This window comes from Corythoichthys intestinalis, chromosome 15, assembly GCF_030265065.1.
Source record: "Corythoichthys intestinalis isolate RoL2023-P3 chromosome 15, ASM3026506v1, whole genome shotgun sequence".
NCBI lineage: Eukaryota > Metazoa > Chordata > Actinopteri > Syngnathiformes > Syngnathidae > Corythoichthys > Corythoichthys intestinalis.
Window position 1 is genome coordinate 26,569,076 of NC_080409.1, and position 6,611 is coordinate 26,575,686.

General features: G+C 34.9%; 1 protein-coding gene across 2 annotated transcripts in view; it reads left to right on the forward strand.

The window, feature by feature from the left end:
- Positions 1–3,671, forward strand: part of LOC130930783 (gephyrin-like) — a 43,576-nt gene extending 39,905 nt beyond the window's left edge. For both annotated transcript variants that reach the window (XM_057858898.1, XM_057858899.1), the window contains one exon: positions 19–3,671. The gene's annotated coding sequence lies outside the window, so the exon portion shown is untranslated. The remainder of the gene's footprint in view (positions 1–18) is intronic.
- The last annotated feature ends 2,940 nt before the right edge of the window (positions 3,672–6,611 follow it).

The following is a 6,611-nucleotide window of genomic DNA, read 5'->3' on the forward strand; positions in this document are numbered from 1 at the left end:
AGATGTTTTTCTCCCCAGATTTCAGTCACTCAAGACAAATACATTGATGGTGCTGGGACTTCCTGTATGGACAGAAAAAAAAAATGGGTGGGGGCATCTGCTAGCTGTGATGTCATATGCAACAGCCAAGTGGAACCAGCAGAGGCTGAATCCTCAAAGGTCTGCAATGGGAAGATTAAAAAGAAAAAAGTGAAAAAATATATAAAAATGAAATTTATTCTGTAATATTATATAATTCTCCTGATTCTAATGATTATTAATATTCGTACTTCATATTATATTATTATGGTTCTGATTGAATATCATCATTATAGTAGTAATCACGTTCTTGTCTCAAGTTCATTTGCTTTGTGCATTCAGCCTTTTTCCTTAGTAGATATTTAGAATGACTCTTTCCTCTGCTTCTGCCATGCACCTTTGACCCCTTTACCTTTTGTCTTCATTTTGCTCTTACATCCTCCATCCAGATATCTAGACCTTCTCAAAACCCACTTTATAGAATCACAAAAATCTGCCTCTGCAAATGACTGAACATCCTTCCCCTGACTTTGTTTTATCAATGTATTAGAAAATAAAAACAACCGTGCATTTTATTGCACAGTAAAGCTAATCATTAGCAAAGATTCACAATACTTGAATGACATGTGACAACCATAAGCATACCAAATACAGACCTTAAAATGAGGTGGTCATTGGCTCAGTAGTAATTGGCTCGTGCGTTTGAAAGCAATTTTAGTCCAGGGCCCCTGCTTGTAGCCTGTGGAATATTTTCCGTTTTGAACCAAAAATCCCCTCATATAAGGAGGTGTGGAGTTATAAACACACTTACTGTGGTTTGCTGGGAAATGCTATTAGAGTTCCCGTCCAAAGTTGTCCTTAACCCCATGATGCCTGGATTTAAAATTAATAAAATATATACAACAAAAAGTATTGGGGAAATACATAAATAATATTTAATTATTTATAAATTAAATGGAAAATTCTAACTTAAAAAAACCAAAAACATGTTTTTAAACTGAAATAAAAAGGAAATATAGAAAATTATTTTAAAATATAAATATTTAGATTTTTTTTTTTAATTGAAATGAAATATAGAAAATTATTTAAAAAATATAAATAGATATATAAAAAAAAGAAAATATTTTCTGGGAAAATTTTAAAATTAAGTGAAGAACTGAATAATTATTTTATTTTTTAAATGTATTACTTCGTTTTAATTGCTATCTTTTTAAATATATTTTTCGTTTTTAATTTACTTTTATTTATTGTTATCTTGCCCTGATGAGTACACAGAACCCTGAAATTTTAACCGAGAAAAGCCCTTTTTTTTCACTAGTAGAGAGACTTGGGGTGGCGAACACACACCTGTGCGCGTCCCCACGGCAGCAGTGCCGTTTCGCCTAGTCTACACATGGCAAAAACACTTTTCCAACCCACCAAGAATTACTATGAACAGTAAACAATCACATTTGCTGTTTTTACGTTTTTGGTGCTGATTTGATGGGCGACAAGCATGTGCACCATGTACAAGCTTATTAACACAAGCTACAGTTACGCTTTAGGCAGGTGACCGTTGTGAGTAAAAAAAAGTGACAAACTGCATATAGAAACTTTACTTTTTTTTTTTTTTTTTTTTTTTTTTTTTTTTTTTTTTTTTTAAGATACTCCATATTTTACTATTTCAATAATACAATTTTATGTACTTATGTATTCCTCCAATGCATATTTTTTAAAAGTAAATTCTGGCATCAACAGGTTAAACTACAGATGTGTTTACATGAAGTTGCTCGATAAAACTTAAGTTGGAATCATTACGTTAGTTAGTTGGCAAGAAATTTTCTTGCTTTTCTGCTGTGGTGTTGTTTTATTTTTATTTTTAATGTGTAGCAGAACATAGAAGCGACAAACTTAATTGTGACCTGAACTGCCGCGTCTACATTTATATTTTATTATTGGAAATGAAGGATATAGAATATAGAATATAGAAAGGACAAAAAAATCACTGTGCTTTTACAATATTTGACTATCCTTTTTAACTCCTTGGCTGCTATTGACGGTGACAGATGTGCTGTTTTTACATTGACTTCACAGGAAGTTTCGCATATTATTACTTACAGCACTCAAAATCAGGAAACGGTTCAACAACCTTCCCACTGTCAAAATGGCTTTATTGTTATTTCATAAATTAACATTGGCTGCCATTGATAGACGTCCAATCCATTTTGACTGGAAGGGGAGAATTTGCCCCTCTGGGTCAAAATTCATTGGACATTTACCACCTTTAATGGTACTGAAACCTGATCATTCAATGCCAGCCATCCCAATTCCCTGTCAATGGCAGTGAATGAGTTCATTTTTGACTTCTTAACTTTGTAAAGGTCAAATTCTAGAAATGGCCTATAGACTTCTGAATTGAGCAAACATTTTTAAAAAATTTAAAAGCCTAAATTTTTGACATTTCTTTTATTGTACCTAAGATTAGAGATGAATATCAGGGACTTAAAATGTATCGTACCCCTCTACATTTGAAGATTTTGGTGCCTTGCTCAATTCCAATGCTCAGGAAGCAGACTAATGCATCTTCAACAACAACCAGTCCCACACCGAAAAATCTTTAACGGATTTTGAAATTTACAGCTCCTTAAAGCGAATAGCTGTTGTTATTACATTTTTGTTTTGGATTCAAATCTTCTGCTTCTACTTTTGCTGAGCCTGTAAATTTCGGCATTCATCCACAGATGCCCTGATAAAATGTCAAATAAACTTGCGGCACTTCAGCAAACAAAAATTTCACAAAATGCAAACAATGAATTCTGAAGTAATGAACTTGTCTCAATTTACTCACAAATGTATATGCTGGTACTTCCTGTATTGTGAAATTTAGACTTTTTTGATTGAGCCCAAACCTATTCCAATGGCAACAGGTGTGCTGTACCTTCTGCCATCTCATGGAATAGTATTTAATTGTTCTGTCCTTCACTATCTGTTGCAAATTAACAAGGACATATTCATCACATCACAATTGATTCTGGGTTTACCCCACCTACAGCCCATAGTTAGCTGGGATTGGCTCCAGCACCCCCGTGACCCTCGTGAGGATAAGCAGCTCGGTAAATAAATGAATATAAATTTTCACACAAATGAAGTAAAATAGATAATTTTCCGTCACACCCTTGATTATCCCACATGGTACCATGGTTTTGGATTCACATGAGTACTTAATGCTAGCCTGGCTAGTTAGCCCAACTTTCCACATGTACAAGATACATGGCCAAGTCAGTCTGAGGTTTGGACTGGATTTCAAAATTGATGCTTGAGGTGGGCATTATTAGCACAGACTGAATCTGAAAGAACCACTAACAGAAGCATGGATGTATCATGTGACATAAACCGAACGCAATTCACACTGTCGGTTGAGTCAATTTGTAGTTCTCAAACAATCACCATATCTGCTATTTTTGTGTGAAAAATCTAAGAATACTGTTGCATTGTAATGTACAGTGCTTGTTTTTGAAAAGAGAACAAACGCTAAAAGTCCGTTCCAAAGATTTGTGGAGTTAGGTCTGCCTTAGACCCGGTCTGATAAGCAAGTTTGAGCGTGCAAAGTTCAGTGTTCTCTCGTGCTTTGAACGAGCAATAGGACGACGCTGAAAAAAGTACCGAGTCCCCTACAGCACCCTTTTTGTCGGATAAGATCTGATTTGCGATACAAGACTCATAACAATTGTTTCACAATATGGCGATCCAAATATTAATGATTTTTAGGTTGGGAAATCTATGATAATCTACAATACAACTATTAAAGAGAAAAACAAGCTATTACTAAATGGAAAAATGTTTATTCTTTGCACTGTTGCAGACAAACTATAACAATATTTCAGTGCAACATTTCTGGATATAAATACAGCAACATAATATTATTGTAATATGTTTGTAAAGAAATGAATCTCTTTCTTAACTCATTCCTTGCCACCCACGACAATAGATGCCCAATCAATTTTAACTTGGGGGACTGCCTTTGAATCCGAATGTTTGAGTAACATTGGAGGCGCAAGACGTTCAAGTCGTATTGACTCATTCGCATAGGTGGGTAGAGTAGCCAAAAATATTACTCAAGTAAGAGTAGCCTTACTTCAAAATAATATTTCTCAAGTAAATGTAGTCATCCAAAAAATGTACTCAAGAAGAAGTAAAAAAGTATCCAGTGAAAAGAAAACTCAAGTAATGAGAAACATTGTAACTGCTTAAGATGTTTTTTTAAAACAATGGTATTTTTTTTCTCAGCACAAAGTTATCTATTCAAACTGTTATTATTATACCGTGCTGTTACATAACCACATTAAGCCAAAGAAATACCAAAAAAAAACATTGAAATCCCGCGAGAAAAAAATTGACAGAAATTAAGCATTATTCATCAAATGCATCATATCTTCGGTTTTCCGAGGTCAATTGATGCCAAATAAAAACTGGAAGAGAGATTAAAATCCGTGCTTTCGAGTCATGTTGACAGCCACGCTCTGTTTAAATACTTAATTTTTTATGGTGCTTGACACCATGTGATTAAACAGGCAGGCTTGATCATAGAACGGCAAGCTCGAGTTTGAGTCGTATAATGGAGTCATGTGATCATTGTTGCGACGTCTCATTTGTGAAACTGGTTGTGCCACTGTTGGCGTCTCTGGCAAAAAAAGTAAAATCTAATATGTATATTAAAGAGGAAAAATGTAACGACTACTGTAAAGTAGAGGTTTAAGAGTATTGTTTCTTTTTCACAAATCTACTCAAGTAAAAGTAAAAAGTATGGCTTAGTAAAACTACTGTGAGAAGTATTTTTTTTCTCAAAAAGGTACTCAATTAAATGTAACACGTTACTGCCCACCTCTGCTCATTTGTCCCCTCCCTGTCAAAATTAATTGGACATCTAGCAACGTCAATGGCAGCCAATGAGTTTACATAAACACTATTCTAGTAGAAAATTTTGTTCCAGTGGAGAAATATGGAAGCAACCTTTACTAAACAGTGACATCTTTTTAAAGCGATATTTCATTCTTGGCGGGAGCATATCGATATAACCTACTGGGAGTATCGCGATATATCACCATACCGATATATTGTCACGCCCATATTTATGATGCATCACAAAATCCTGCCTTGTGTGCTATGATTCGTCAGTCCAGATTGCATCGGAGTGGAAATCCAATTGAAACCACAGAATACCTGAATGACTTGCCATGTATCTTGCTCATGGCTATAGTCAGGCTGCCTAACTTAATGTGTCCTGAGAAGAACACTGACCTGGCATCAATTAAAAGCAAAGTGCCACTGTTAGATGCTCATCAATGACAGGCATGTGATTAAACATAGTATTGTTCAGGTGTACCAAAGTAAAAAAAATAAATAAAACAAAAAAAAATCAGAGTCCTTTAAACAAGTATTCTCTCACTGTACTGTATGCAGCCCAAGAAATGTGAAAAAGACCGAATAATGATATTGTATCTTGTTTTATATATATATATATACAGCTGATTCAAACAAGTTGACTGCAAATGTTCTCATCAGAAAATGACCTTATTTCCAATTAATGTCCCCCGTTATAATTTGCTCCGAAAGTTTGTGAGTCTTCTTATTGATGTGATCAGTGCCAAACAAAACCCTGTCAAACCGGTCAAAGGTTTAATGCTGCATTCTGATCTTATGAGAAAAGCAAGTTTATTGCACTGATACTTATCATTTAATAAATATAGTGTTGACACCAAGACAATGTTGTTTTTGATGAAAGGATGCTGCTACTAATTATTCTGCTTCACTGGCCCAAAGTTAGATGTTATTTATTTATTTATTCTATAATAATTAGTGTTGCACCAATACTAGTACCAATAGGCACAAAAACGATATCGCTATCGGCGAGTACTAAGAAATACCGCGCCGATGCTGTGCAATATGTACTTTTTGAGATGTAGTTCCTAACTGCCAGTCGCTGTACTCAATATGGCCGCCTGCTATGCACGCCGTCGCAAAAAACATAACACTTGTTGCCCTTCCCAATTTAGACGTCTAATCTTGTGGCGTCCAATCATCCTTCTGCTGTGAATTTAAATGATACACTTCAAATGGATTGGACGTCTAGCACCATTATTGGCAGTGAATAGCAGAAGCTTTGACATTTTTAAGATAATCTTTTTAAAAGAAATAGGCCAGTTATGACTTGATTTTGATGAGAATGTCATCCCTACCAACATGGCCGTCTAGGGTGATGGAAGCTCTTTTGTTGCTTGTTACTGTGAATTGAAATGAGTTTATCACTCGTAGACGTCCAATTCATTAGAAATGGGAGGGTACCATAATAGCAGTTACTTCAAGTGAATATGCAGTAATTTACTGCTGTATTATTAGCAAACAATTTTTTTTTTTTTTTTTTTTTTCTTTCAAAAAAACGTATCTGCCTATACTACACAGCTGGAATCTGTACCGGGAGCCAAAATATGGTATCAGTGCAACACTTTAACAAAATATTACCATCTTCATTTGTGACATGAATGCAGTAGGAGCAATTGTGTTTTTTGAACTACGACTATTCTCCTGAGTGACTTTTGTACTGTTTGCTCCATCCA